Source organism: Trematomus bernacchii, unplaced genomic scaffold (genome assembly GCF_902827165.1).
Source record: "Trematomus bernacchii unplaced genomic scaffold, fTreBer1.1, whole genome shotgun sequence".
In the NCBI taxonomy this organism is placed as follows: Eukaryota; Metazoa; Chordata; class Actinopteri; order Perciformes; family Nototheniidae; genus Trematomus; species Trematomus bernacchii.
In genome coordinates, this window is record NW_022987778.1 from 2966648 (window position 1) to 2982532 (window position 15885).

General features: G+C 38.3%; 1 protein-coding gene across 3 annotated transcripts in view; it reads left to right on the forward strand.

Annotated features, from left to right (window-relative positions):
* Positions 1-10500: 10500 nt before the first annotated feature.
* ppip5k1b (diphosphoinositol pentakisphosphate kinase 1b) overlaps positions 10501-15885 on the forward strand; it is a 64541-nt gene continuing 59156 nt past the window's right edge. For all 3 annotated transcript variants that reach the window (XM_034149121.1, XM_034149123.1, XM_034149122.1), the window contains exon 1: positions 10501-10675. The gene's annotated coding sequence lies outside the window, so the exon portion shown is untranslated. The remainder of the gene's footprint in view (positions 10676-15885) is intronic.

Below are 15885 nucleotides of genomic sequence, written 5' to 3' on the forward strand. Positions count from 1 at the left end.
TAGAGGTCATTTTATGGGCTGTCATCTATCAGAGTGGGTGATAACTTAATTTAAACTATTGCTTTGTTTAGGAACTCATCTTGAAGTGTAATCGGTTTCCCTCCAGTTTGACATTTAAAGGTCCCCTATTATACTGTTTTTCATCAATATATTATAGGTCTCAGATATATACAAAACATGTCTCTGAAGTGTTTGGCTCCAAACACCAAACAGATCATTGCAGCATCCCATGATCCCCTCTGTTTCAGCCCTGTTTCAAAAGTGCTGATTCTCTGTCTGTTACTTTAGATGAAAATAAGGAGCCCCTCCCCACGCCCCTCTGAGAGAGATTTGGTTAAAAAGAACACAATGGTGCTCTAGGAGGAGATGCAGGTGATAAGTGGGGGGGGGGGGGTTACCTTGGTTGCTGATTGGCTAATGGTTACACAAGCCAAGAAATCGTCATCAGCTCATTTTCAGACAGGTTTTTATATAAATGGATCAGGACAAAAAGAGAGAGAATCTTTTTTCCTGAAACGTTCAGAATCTCTTTACACAGAGGGGACACATGTTGATGTAGAAGAGACATGAAAAAGTGAATTTTGCACAATAGGCGACCTTTAATACTGCTGTCACTCAAAGTTAAAAAGAGGAAAACTGAAACACTTTGTCCGTTGCAGAAAAATCCCCTCCAGCTAGATTCGGTGTCATTGCCCTGAAATTGCACTGAGGTTGTTAAAAGTGTGTGTGAGTGTTAGGGCTTCTGTGTTGGGCTAAGACACACAAAGAGTCTCTAGAAACAGACATGTAATCTGTTTTCATAGTCTGGGTCGTAAAGAAATTTTGGTGTTGCGCTAACCCACAAAATCAATGGTATTTAATAGTAAATGATATCCTGTTACTCTTAGCTATAGACATGGTAGTTGGACCATGAATGACCCTTTTGTTCGCATGAAAATGAAGAATTTGGTTTATTTGCTTTATGACTTAACTGCAGTTGACTCAAAAGTCACGTTTGCACCAAATTGTCCTTTCTGTTTTTAAGTGTGTGTGTTAAATCTGTGTATCATTGTCTACACACCTCAAACCGTTGCTTTTAGAGAATGATTTCATCTCATTTGCAGTCTGTGTGAGTCCAGGCTTCCCTTACAAGAGTCCACCTGAAAGACGTCTCAGAGTGGACGAAAGGGTCAACACAGAGACGCTTGTGTTTCCTCTCTTCCCCCGCCTGTAATGATCCAAATATGGGCAGCCGCACACTGGAAACAAGCCCGAATATTGCTGACACAGGTAGTCGGTTGGGATAAACTGGAACAAGAGTAGAGCTTCTTCTTCAGGGTGACAAATTTCAAGCTCAGGAAAAAGTGCTGAGGCGTCTGTTTCGGTTGATGGGTTGTTGCACTTTCTGTTCACACAGGCACACACACACACACACACACACACACACACACACACACACACACACACACACACACACACACACACACACACACACACACACACACACACACACACACACACACACACACTTGCCTGGGCTGTATGCATGTGTGATGACAAAATGATTTTGTAGCTTCTCTCTTACAGTAAAGTAGGTCACATTAACCATACCACAGCAACAAAATTAATGCATATTTGACAGGTTTAGCCATGTAATCAGCTTGCTCAAAGGGATGGTTATTTCAGTCTGTCTGTTGTGTACCACTTTGGCTTACACTGAAATATATAGACAATATTTGGATGGGTTAAGATGGAAGTTTCTGAAGAAATTCATGGTTAATAGAGGATGAATTCTAAATATGTTGGTACTCATGTTCCCTCTAGCACCACCAGAAGTTTGTCAAATGTTGTGTTTTTTGTCTTGCCAGCTGTAAGCATTAGAGACACATGCACCCAGGTATCCATAGTAGACAGTGCTATATAACCTAGGGCATACATTTGATTAAGTTTTGAATCTATAAGTATTTTTAGAAATGTCATTTGTCTTTGATAACTAATTGGAAATAGCCATCAGCTATACACACAACTACATTTACAAGTCTTTGAGAGACATGTCAATCATGTCGTTTTTTCCCATCCAGTATAATAATGAGCAACTTCCGGTAGAAAATATATCTGTTTCCATTGCATGCATTGTGCTTTCTTTAAAAAACAGATTCAGATTTGGTACTCTCATGACCGCAACAACTACAATAGCTGATTAGTCATGACAGATGTTCATGGTCCCCAACAATAAAACCAAGAAGATCTTCTGACATTAAAGGTGGGGTAGGTAAGTTTGAGAAACCGGCTCGAGATACACTTTTTGTTATATTCCATGGAATGCTCTTAACATCCCGATAGCAATGAATATCTTAAGTGCTTTGACAAAAAATCCATACAAAAATGTCATCTGTGGAAGCCGTAGTACTGTAAAAAGTACGACCAATCATTTTAGCCGGCCCGGCTAAAGTAACTGGATGGCCTACCTGCCTGTCAGCCTTCCATCTGTGCACAAACTTATCTCGTGCCCTCATTGGTCATGTGCGCGTTCGTGTGTGTTGGAGGAGGGGCTCTATAAGGAAGTGGCAGATTTTCTCCGGTTGTGTATTTTCAAATTCTAGCGCACTCGAGCTGGTTTCTCCAAAATTACCTACCCCACCTTTAACAAGTTTCCATTTGTGATGTGCTAAAATATGTCAGCAATTAGCTTTCAGCATCACGCATACATATTGGGTCAGGTCATAAAATGCATTCTTAAAGATACAGATATATAAACTATGTATATTACACAGCCATAAAGCATATATACATTCATACACACTGTACTGTATTGTACAACCACTTAATTTGCAATTGCAATTTTTCCACATTAGATTTTATTACCATACTGTACCATCTGTAGACTGTAAATCAGCACTGAGAGACGTGGAGAGGCCCGTGAGAAAGACACATAGATTTATAGATAACTGTGACTAAAATCAGAACAGAACCTGACAGAAACACACAGAGGAGGCTTTCTGTCTATTCAGTGTATAGGACGGTTTGTATCATATATGTTTCTGCAACATCTTGGGGTCCAGTTGGAGTAAAGTCAACATCTTGCAGATGCCAGATCATTTATTTCTGCCTGAAATAGACAGTTTAACATCTTGTGGCTGCATGTTTTCAGTCATTGTGAGTTTTTGAATGTTAAACGTACTGTTCTCACACTGCTTTAGACTAGAATAGATTACAGTGTGTATTTACCTACCTGTAAAAATACACAGAGAATGAGGCTGCTCTTTCAAAACAGCAGGGTCAGTTTACCTCTGTTGCAAATATAAAAAAGGTGGAGCAAACCTATAGACACTGAACTAATCTCAAACTCATGTTACACTTCAATCTTTGTCAACTTTAGGTAGATTGTCTGGTGAAATGTGGTTCAAACCCTCAGAACCAAATAAGTGTCACATCCCATATTCTAAATCTGCTTAGAATAATGGGTAATAATAAGTCAAAGTAAAACCAACATAAAGTGTTTCCTTACACCATATGTTGTCCCCTTTAATGCTCTGGACATTTCATCACAAAATTGCAGAGGTGGAGGAAGTACTCAGAACCATCGCTTTAGTAAAAGTAGAAATACTGTGGTCTTAAAATACTCCTTTACAAGTAATAGTCTTAAGGGCGAAACGTTACATGTCAGCCATTGAGATGTCTGCCTTTTCTAGATGGTACAGTTTCATATACAAACTCATTTCGGAGCATGAAGCGTTGTGCAAGTGTTAGAGGTTTGAGACAGACTAGAGGAAAGAAAACATTCAAACACACTTAGATAGGTGATAGAAATGTGGTCTATGAATTGTGCAAGAATAAAATATGTTATTTATTTTATTAATACAGCTGCCAAACTGTCAAAACTGTATTCTTTACAAGCATTAGTGTGGAATTATAATGTGATTAACAGCATCACTTTCTGGTGTTAAGTTGTTCCCTTATTACTACACAGTATGGTTTTATAATATATTATATAATATATTATGAAGTGTGTGTGTGTGTGTGTGTGTGTGTGTGTGTGTGTGTGTTGTGTGTGTGTGGTGTGTGTGTGTGTGTGTGTGTGTGTGTGTGTGTGTGTGTGTGTGGTGTGTGTGTGTGTGTGTGTGTGTGTGTGTGTGTGTGTGTGTGTGTGTGTGTGTGTGTGTGTTCCTGTCATAAGGCCTTCTTTCAACCAGTCCTGGCTGGGCATCTCGTCCTGCTATCCATTAAGGAAAGGGGGCAGTGGTGTGTTCGTGTGTGTGTGTGTGTGTGTGTGTGTGTGTGTGTGTGTGTGTGTGTGTGTGTGTGTGTGTGTGTGTGTGTGTGTGTGTGTGTGTGTGTGTGTGTGTGTGTGTGTGTGTGTGTGTGTGTGTGTGTGTGTGTGTGTGTGTGTGTGTGTGTGTGTGTGTGTGTGTGTGTGTGTGTGTGTGTGTGTGTGTGTGTGTGTGTGTGTGTGTGTGTTGACACAGCCTCTGGCAGTCTATCAAGTTAGAGGGCTGCGTTTTTCTCTTTACAGCCTCTCCATAGAGTGAATAGTGGCTTTATGGCAGTCAGGGCTCACTCACTATATATAAATGTGTATACGTGCTGATATACGTGCCACACGGAGAGCTCTGCTGAGCGTGTCATGGATAAGATTGATGAGCAGATGCACAGAGATCTTCCTCTCATCCTTCTTGTCTTTAACAGACGCTTCATGTTTTATGTAGTTGCAGAAAATGACTCAAGAGGCTTTTGTGAGTCATTAGGATGCTGTGTAAACCTCCGAATACATACATCCGGATGACAGTAGCAGAGGAAATATAGTCTTATTTTAACCAGTTACCACAAAAAACAAACTACTTAGACTCCAGTAGTGTTGTCACTATTACTTTACAGCATCAGAGAAAAACAAAATGGATAAAGATGGGACAATATGGGATTTATAAGATATGATAAGGTAAGATGCAGTAAGATACGATAAGATAAGATAAGGTAAAATAAGATAAGATAAGATAAATCATTATTGACCCCCGTAGGGAATTTCAGATGCCTTAGCAACAACAGTAACTAGTATAGATGTACTGGTTATCTTCATTGGCATCTATGTAGTGATCATTTGTTTGTCTGATTGCCGGAAAAACTAAAACTCTGGTGGATCAAAACAAATTAAATCCATTCATGTGCCTCAAATCCATTATATATTTGGTAACCAGGTGACATTTTGTTGATATTATAAAGGATTTCTCTGAATCTCGTTTTAGGAAAAGGCCGTCGTCATTCTTCCTAAAAATGCTAAATCTCAATCATTAGAGGCTCATAAGATGGTCACTAAATGTCAGGATGCGATATTCACTTTGAGCTCACCAACTCCCCAATAATAGTCTGAAAATCAACCACATCTTGTCGTAGGTTTTCTAAATTCTTATTATCTAATTTTATACTGGAAAGTGACCAGTAAAGGTAGGCGTCAATAACATGAAGTGGATTGAAAATGTAATGTTCTGAGCTCTCAAAAAATGTAGGTTAATGGACATAGCTACATCCCACTATTGATATTTATAGTTATATTATAAGCTACAAGCATGCTGTTTTTTGTGCATATTTGTATCAGTAAATGTCATTATCTTTAGCATCCTGGTCAATATGACAACACAGGGTTCTGTTTTCTCCGTCATACATTCAGATATCTTTTCAATAATGAAATGCAATCCACAGCCATCATGGCCCAACGTGAGACATGTTAGTGGCATTTTGTGTAAAGCTCAATCTCAGTTTCAATACAAATGACGACAGCCTCTATCCTCCTCTTTTTCAGGTAATCTATGGGAGAAAGTGAGGAAGAGAGGCGTCAGTATAACGAGAAAGAGACGTTTACTGAACCCATTCACCTCATAATTCATCATTGTGCACACTCACCATCCATGGAAACTACATGAAGGAAAGTTTCCTCTTTTAAAAAAAAACGTTTTTCTGGGGCACGTTGCTAAATTTGTTCACAGGGCAGACATGTTAATGACTTCTCTCTGTAGGTGTCCTGCTAACAGCCACTGGTGGGAATTTAGTAGTACTTAACTTCGAGGTACTTATACTTTAATTGAGTATTTTCATTTCATGCCACTATATACTTCAACTCTATACTTAACCCTTTTACTACATTTGTTTTCCAGGCGTAACTTGTTACCTTACAAATTAAGATTGTTTGATTAAAGAACACAAGTGTTTATAAAATGTGATGTTTTGTAAACAAGCCAATAGTTTATTCAAAAACAAACTTTAATCAACTTGCCAATTGAGAGAAAATTAAATGGCATCTATACATATTTAAGTTTTTAAAATGTATTCAAAATGTTCCTGCATTGAATACTTTTACGTATAATACTGTAAGTTTATTTTGTTAATTATACTTACTTTATTCTACTTCAGTAAAATCATCAATGCAGGACTTTTACTTGTAACTGGGTACTTTTACAGTATGGTGGTACTATGATGCAACTTCTTGCAAGAAACAGCGTCTGAGGGCTTCTTAACATTTAATAAACGATGAATGTGTCATACCCACTTAACAGGAAGAAACTCAGCTAACTGACGATATTAACAGTTTTTAGCAAAACGAAACATAAGGGTAATAACAGCCCTGAGCGAAAAAATGCTAATGCAGTTAGCACAGAACTCAAGGTAAAATACCCTTATTACTTATCGGATCTGCACAAACAAGATATCTATTAGCAAACTGAGATTCCACAGATTCCAGACATATAAGTATCATCACTGAGCGATCAAAACTCGCGACAGGGGAAGCGAAAACAGACATCACAACACGTAGCTTCACGGAGGAAACACGGAGATATTCTTACATTAGCTGTTGTTCTGATCAAAAGTTGTGTTCAATGGCATCAAAACGATAAAAACACTGCTGAAGGTTAATCCAATGTGTCTGTGTCACTTTGAAATGATTACTGATAATCCATCTTCATATAGTTTGAGCCTAGGTTTCAGTTTTCAGAGCGTAACATAGCTTTCGACTGCGTGCGCGTCACTGTGTGTGTATGTGGAACTTCCCCTTCGATTATATTGGCTCTAACGGTTCAAAAGAGATGTCAATCACCAAAATCGACCAATGGGTTCCAGAGATACGGCAAATCCACCCAAATGACCCCAGAGGTGGGTTATTTTTGCTAAACCTCTCTAAAAAGGTCAAATGTCACTTGTTTTGCATCAATCTTGATACAGGGTACTTATTATATTATATAGCTTTTAGTCTACTATCCCATCATTCAAGGGTGGTTTTCACTATAAGTACTGTTTTTTTTTACTATGTTCAATCTGAATTTACTTTAAAATAAAACAATTATATATTGATTCTGACTTTTCTACATCCAACTCACAGGTTTATCATTGCTTTGAGAAAAAAGATTATTAATTTACCCCTTTTAGAAGTGAAGATATGGTCATTTGTTCTGGGAATGTCATTTTCGAGCCTGAAAAACAGGCTCGGGGCTTAACTGGTCAACTATAATGCAAAATCCACTTTTTCATGTCTTTTATACATAAACATTTGTCCCCTCTGTGTAAAGAGATTCTGAAAGTTCCAGGAAAAAAGATTCGCTCAGAGACATGTTTTGTATATATCTGAGACCTATATATTGATGAAAAACAGTACTTTAACGTAAGAATCTTAATAGATCTTACAACACGGCAGACAGCCTTATTGGTTTAGGCCCCATCCACACAGAGACGATATCAGTTGTATCCGCTAACGTTCTCTATCGTATAGACGGTTCGTCCACACGAGGCCAAAACGGATCCGCGGATTCGGAGCCCGAAAACGATACACTTTGATAACGGCTCCCAAAGTGGGAAAGTCTGGAAGCGAAACGCTTGCGGCTCCGTGTGTACGCCTTATACGATCATGTCCTGAATCGATGACGCCATAGCCCCGCCTCTCCCCACCTCTGCTGCTCACCCCCGCGTCATTGCTGATGTGTTTCACCAACAACAACAACAATGGCGGATCACAGGGTTGCGTTCGTGCTCCAGACGCTACTGACCATGATACAGATTTTAGTGCAAAATCTACAGCTCCTCTACCACAACCATCAGCAACAATAATAATATAATATAATATAATAATAATAACAATAATAATCGCCATCGGTCTTATTCGCTGCTTTTGGTGTATTTTGTGGCGGAAGTACAGCGCCACTTACAGGCCCGGCATATGTACTACAGCGTCTCCAGCGGTTTCGTGCGGTTTCGTGTGGACGGACACGTTTCTTGAGCCGACTTTTTTTAAATCGACTTCGGTTCGAAATTGGTTTCGTCTCGGTTTCGTCTTCGTGTGGACGGGGCCTTAATGTCACCGAGCTGCACATTTTAAACAAACCTTTTAACTCTGTTTCTTCTTTCTTGTAAGCTAAATGTATCTTAAAGAGAACAATGTCTTGTTTGTTAAAATCCAAGATAGCCATCAATGATAGTGAGTCTTCTGAATAAATGAAGAAAGGGCGTTTCAGTGCGCACTTACATTTTTTTCAAATGCATTACATAATTTGGATGCAGGATAGGTGGAGAGAGAGAGAAGATGAGGAGGAGGAGGGAGAGGTGGTTTGAGGGGTTTTTCAACTGAACACTACTTCCTTATTCCTGCAGCACAGACTGACTCCTCATGTCCTGATGCATGATGGGATGGAGAGCCGCTCCACTTTTTGTTGACAGGCTGCCAGACTCCCATCAGCCTCTGAGGCTCTGAACGTCTTAATGTGAAGCGCAGGGAGCAGAGGGATTATGGAAAACTGTGTAAGGCTTGTTTCACATGACTGTGTGGGCGGGATGAATAACTTGTGAAATAAAAAGATGTGTGTGTGTTTTATCCCTTGACATACAACACATAATGTTAGCCCACTTGATAAACACTGACACATGTCTTGCATTAAAAGGATTGAAAACTGGTCAAAACTTGCTAGAATTAAGTGGAATACTAAATAAAAACTCAAGTAAAGATGCCTTTTTAAAAGAAGTGTTTAAATGTGTAAAGAGTGTGTTTTGTCTCTTAAACGACAATAAATCAAATGATATATGTACGTTTTGATGTTTCTTTATACCGGGTAATAACCAGATCATTTTATGTCACCACTGATTGGGCATTACAATTATTTTGTATTTTCATTTTCTGCAATTTCATCATTCTTCTTCACTACTTTTCATTTATATAATATTCTCTTCCTCGACATTTATGGGATATCTGGGGTTATGTTTAAGATCAACAGTATACTCTAACTTGAAATAACTGAATAAGCTTAAACTCACTAAATCCAACACATTGTTCAATTTTAAACATCTCCTTCGCGGCTGTTACACTGCACATTCCCATGCTGTAGGAAAAGGATTATCTTATCTTTCTGTATCTGCAGTTAGACAGTATAACATTTTAACATAATATAGTATGATATAATAAAGTATTTCAGTAGTAGAAGAGTAGTAGAAGATATAAAGTATAGTTTGAGTTGAAATGTAATAATAATATAACATAGTAAAGTAGTATCATTTTATTATAATATTTTTTTTTATTGTTGAGCATCATTTTCAAACATTGCATTGCCATGCTTCTTTTATACACAAGCACACTTCATAATAATTTATAATCATAACAATTAAAATAAGATTGTTCATAAACCTTTATTATTCTGGAAGTGTAATCATTAATAAAAAAAGGGGTAATATCAATATAATAATAATAATAATAATAATAATAAATACTTACACATTTATAACATAATTTGCTAAATGTTCTTGACAGCCTAAAAAAAAGCACAATACCACAAACCATAATGCAGCCTAACAATGTCTCATTATCTACATAATATAATATTGTATTCAATAAAAAAACATTAGTATTCAATTGTAGATTTTTATATTGGTACTTATACCAATACTTGTAAAATAAACCTTATACATACATTCACATACCTCACGCACACTCATTCACATACCTCACGCACACTCAGGTCAGACAGCTCCAATCTCCTGGCTGTCCCGCGGACAAAACTGGTCACCATGGGAAACCGTGCTTTCTCCTCCCTGGGTCCACGTCTGTGGAATCAGCTTCCAGAGAACATACGGACCTCAGCATCACTCTCAGTTTTAGGAAATGCCTCAAGACCCACCTGTTCCACACCGCATTTTACTGACTGTCCTTTACTTTATTTATTTTTAAACCTTCTATGCTCTTAACCTTTTATTTTTATATTGTCATATTTTATCCAATATGCTCCTTTAGATAACTTTTTACTTATTGTTCCTTATAGCTTTGTGAAGCACCTTGAGATGACGTTGTTTTTAAAGTGTGCTATATAAATCAAATGTATTATTATTATTATTATACACAGTTTTTTTTATCAGGCATAATTTTTTCCTATAGTAATCGATGAGTGCAGTTCACCACTTTGACCGATAGATGGCAGTGATGGCGCGTCTTACAAACATTTTTACTTTATGTAAAACAACAAACAAAAAAAGTGAAGAAAAGAGAAAAAGGAAGGAAGCTAGCCGCAGCAGCTAAACACCAGACATGAGCGGACATGAACTTTAGCATGCAGTTAGCTCACAACTTCACTGAGAGTTAAAAAAAGACAAGCTAAACTCAGGCGGCTGCAGCTTCCCTTCAGTCGGAGGAAATAAGGAAGTGAGCAGCTGACGGACCTCCAGTGGTTTTCCGCCGGTAAGTCCCGCTGTTGTTCCCACACTTTGTGCTCTATATTCGGCGTGGCTTCCCTGTGATGTCGCTGCTGCTGTGTCGCTGGAAGTGGACTGAATGAGGCAAGCTTTTAAGGATTTGTGCAACTCTATGTAACAGGAGTACTGTGTTGTGAGCAGGCGATACTTGGATGTATTTACGTGTGTTTTGTGAGGTTTATTTCTCCCACATAAGGCTTGTTTGACTACAAAACACCCATCTGACTCATTCATTGTGTTCTATAGAGATTTGAGACGCATGTTGTGGCTTTTAACAGGCTGCTGGACACCTGCAATGCACTGATATAGTGTATTAACCACTTTATTAAACTATCAAAGCTTGATATGCATCTTTCTGGATGTCTATGTAGGGAGTGTGACTGGGAGTGTTGACATATTGTGTGCAATTGTAACATTAACTTAAGTAATGTTACTCCACTTTAAGTACATTTTTGAGGTACTTTATCTGATAATTAGCATGTTCTACTACCTTTACGTTATATTTAATTACATTTTAGAGGCTTAGGCTATATTAAAACTTTTACGCCATTATATTTCACAACATTAGTTAAACTGCAGATTCAGTTTATTAAAACCAAGTCACCTAAGATATCATGATGTATTATCATAGGTTAAACTACCCAGCAGTATATAAGGTAAAGAAACTAGTCCTACATTAACTAGCTGCAACATTAAAAAGGTACATCATTGTTGTTGTTGTTGGTGCTAATTAAAAAGAGCGCGGTAATGAATGTGACCATGTTTTTAGTGAATTAAACATCACCATTTGCACCTTTTTATGGACATACGCATATTTACTTTAGGGGCAACAAACATGCATGGATATTGAAATAAGAGACATGTCTTTATTCATTCCCCGCCTCCAAAGTCTTAAAAGTGAACTTGTCAGAGCCCCGTGACCACAGGAAGTGCAGAAATGTTCCTTCACGAGGATGCTTTATACAGCTGACTATATATGTATATATCTGACTAACAGAAGCAGAAATGTCAGAAACCTTACATACATGCCTTTTAAAAAAACAACCTTTCAATAGATAAATAGTAAGCCTTTTGTTGATTATAGTGTACATTATTCTCTTTTAACCTGACCAGGAATGATAGGCATAGCTCCTACTAACTAGGTTTCCATAATATTAAATTGTACATACTTTAAACATCGACACCGTGTGTTATGACCTGGCTCAAAAGGCCACAACAAAGAGGAGACACACCATATCAACGGTTTAACAAAATATGTTTATTAAAGTGGACCTATCATGCTATATTTGAATAATATAGTGTAGGACCATACCTATATAAGGCATATTTATACTTTTTTTTTTCTTTCAAAATTCCAAACAGATCATGCATTTTAGCCATGCCTCATTTCGCTCAATTTGAAAATGTTTAGCTCTGTTTTTGCAAGGGTTGATTCTGTGAGAACAGCACCACCTACAGGCCTGGCATATGTACTACAGCGTCTCCAGCGCTTTTCGAACGGCAATGGCCGTGGCTGTCTCCTCCTGATTGGTGGAGTTGGCCCAATAGCCGTAGCGCCACTGTCCTGACGTCAGGACAGTGTTCAAATCTGGATCAGTTTTTATCAGATCCGTTGCAGCCCCTTTTTTAGAGATTTGGGTATGGAGGAAAATAGAGAGGGTTGTGTTTTCTGACACTTGGTGAGTTCCCTGGAACACCGGGGACACATATTCATGTATAAAAGACGTACACAAGTGCATTTTGCATGATAGGTCCCCTTTAAAGCAAGTGGTTCAAATTAACCAAATTAATTAAGTGCAAAACAAGTAAAGCATGAGGTGTGGATGTCAGTGGTATCAGTAGTGTAAATGCAGGGTGAGGATTGCATGAACATGTATGAGTGTGAGAGTGTTGAAGTGCACAAAGTGAAGAAACTCGTAGCATACTCAACCGAAACCAGGTGCCTGTAGGAGAAAGCAGAGGCTTTAAATAGCTGTAGGGCGCCAGACCCAGGTGTCCTGAGTTACTGCAATCAAGGCAATCAAGACAGCACAGCCACACCCTCTCTAGATGAACCCACAGGGGCATCACACCGTGTTAAAAACGCTTACTTTTTTAATAGAAAAAAACCACATAATGCATGAACACTATTAAGCGTGCACTCTTGGAGAAATACTGGACATTATACTCGTAGCATTTTCACTGTGTGAATTGATTATACGTGCAAATCAAGAAACAAGAACAACTTGGATAATGTATGTTCAGACTTCAGTCAGACATCACATGCTGCAGATAACTTACCCATGTCTGATCTGATTGCCTCAATCAACAAGCAAAGAAACTAATAATGAGAATGTTTTTTGCTCATGTTGAAGCATAGGCCCTTACTGTGAGTCACTTGTAAAATAGTATCTGCCAAATGAATTGAATGCAATCAGATCAGTGAATACAAACTATGTCGGTCCTTCTGTTATGCCACAATCTCTACTTTTCTTCTGAACTCACTTGAAAACCTTTGCGGTATCTGTTTACAATCCAATCCATCCTCTGTTTTTGTTGCTGCTGCATATTGGGTTTATCTGCTGAATCTGCCAGTATTCTCCAAAGCAACCTATTACAGTTTAATTGTATTATAAGCTGTATGTATGGCTAAAGTAATTCATCAGTAGCTCAAAAGCAGGCGAATAAAGTCATATATTTCCCCGATCCATAAATCATCTCATAAAAACTCTACACAGGTCTTATGCTTTAGGTAGAAATGTTAGTATTCATGAGTTGGAAAAATAATGGGTCTGTTTTGCACGGCCCGCGGTACAGAGAGCTTGTTCTTCCTCTGTTTTCAGTAATAACTGCACTTTGTATTTGCAAACAAAGCTAATTTCTCCAGTGCGCTGCATAATGAGTTTACAAGTTTCTGTAACTGCTGTTCCTCCGGTAATTGTATCCTGATAACATCAAGTTTCTGACCCCTGGGGCTGGAGGTTTGGTTGAACAACTTTTAAAGCTTTGTGCACTTAAGCAGCACGTTTATTACAAATAATTATTAAGCTTTGTTAATGATTGCGTCTTGAACTCTCTTCAGATAACTAATACTTGTTCTGCATTGTCCTGATAAAAAAAGCAGAGATACTGGGCTTGGCTAAATGCTTATTAACCTTTCACAAAAAAGGACCCAATCACAAACAAGTCAAATGTCATTATCTTTTCCGAGAAATGGCCTACATTCATTCGATCAATCGACAATATATGAGACCATAATTGACAGGCTAACAGTTTCCATTTGCGTTTCTTCCTGATGTTTCTCATGTGCCCTCCTATCAGAGGAATGAGAGTGAGTTGCAGCTAATGACCACGTCCTCCATCACCGGTCATAAACACGTCACAGCCTTCAGTCTCAAAGGTTAAAAACCTTTTATTGCAGCCGTGTTTTTTATTATCTGAGGGCCCGCAGTGATGACTCGTAGACGAGGGCCTGCAGGTGACAGCTGGGGATGTTTTTAATCAGCCTCCTAATTTATTCTCGGGTGATGAAGTGTGTTATTTGTTTCCGAGGGGAACAATTTAACTGACAGAGAGGAGACAGTTTCGAAGAATTTGTCTGGTTCCTCTGTCTGTCTCCTTTTTGCTTCTCCATTTCTATCGCCAGTGAAAGGAACGTTAGCTAATTTATGACTTGGATTAATCTCCATTGACGTCCAAGACACAAGAATGTGGATGTTTTGTTGTGTTTGTCAGAGAGTTTTAGTAACAAGCTGAGACTTGTATACATACTATGGATACCTCAAAGATGCAAATCAGGTGTTACAGGAATCTACTTTCTGTGGAAATGATGTGTCAGAGAACAGTGTACCTGGAGAAAAACATATAATAGCACAACGTTGATTTGTGAATGAGGGGCCAATTATGACCAGCTATCTCACTGCTGCAAGTTATCTGAACAAGTGAAGTCACTTGATCTGAAAAAATCTAATTTGTATCAGGGCTGCAGGATTTTTATAAATCTGAAGATGAAGAATATTGTTTATAGGTCGAGACTGCAGCACCCGGTATTTTATTTAGTGTACTTTTTATTTAGTGACTTAGTTTTACCTTACAAATATTTTTTCATAATACAAACTCATGTTTTTATATACAGTATACATACAAAAACCCAAAGAAACACGCCTATACCTTGAACCCAAAAGCTGTTTTTTTATGCATAGAAAATAAAAAGTAAATATATATATATTTATAATAAAAAAACAAATACATTTAAATTCATAAAAATAAATCGTAAACATTTTTTAACATATTTTTCCAAATATTGAGCTTAATTTGATCTGAATAGTTAACTTTTCCATATTGTGATTTTGATAACATTTCGATTAATTATGCAGCGCTCATTTTTATGCTTTGACACATTTAGTGATTGTCGTGCACCAGCTTGTGATGCTAGTAGAGTAAAGGTCATGTCCTCTGCCAATGACTCAATCTCAGCGGTGCCTTCTTACAGCAGTTACACAGATCTGTATATATGAGTTCATCGTTGTTGGTGTATTGACGGGGACGGCAAGAAGAGCTTCCACTCCGTTTAGTGAGGCTTGTCATCGCCTCACGTGTTAGTAATGCTGAGTTATGTTTGGGGGGCGTAGCAGAGCCAACAGCCGGGCCTTTGCTCCTTCAGATCCTGCAGGAGAGGACAGAGTTATTTCTGGGTACCAAGGTTAAGCTGTGTCACGAGTGAGATTCGTCTGTGGGAGCAGAGTCCAGGACACATGAAGAGCAGGGCTTCTCTTTAGCAGCCAGAACAGCTTAATGGTCAAATAATCTGCACTGTATTTGAATGAAGGTGACTTTAAATACCCTGAACAGAAATTATAACAACTGTTTTTCCATGAGTTGCCGTGGTAAACATCTAAGTCTTTATCTTATTTCTGTCAAATGTTGTTCACAAATGTGTTAAATTCTGTGTTTGTGAGCAAAGATAATCTGTTTTACCTGACAGGTAACAGCATGCTTATTAGACAGTTTGTCCCTGGGCTGGTGGCCACTCTCAAATGCACAGGTTTATCTTGAAAGAACACTTTATGAGGCGATCTGCATTTCAGATTTCACATAGCATGGCCTACGGACATGCATTTTTCTGTGGTCACACAGGATTGATCTGTGAAGAGAACAATTTGTTGTTTACGACGCTCAGCTACAATCAGGTCATGACCCTTGTGAGGACACGCAGAC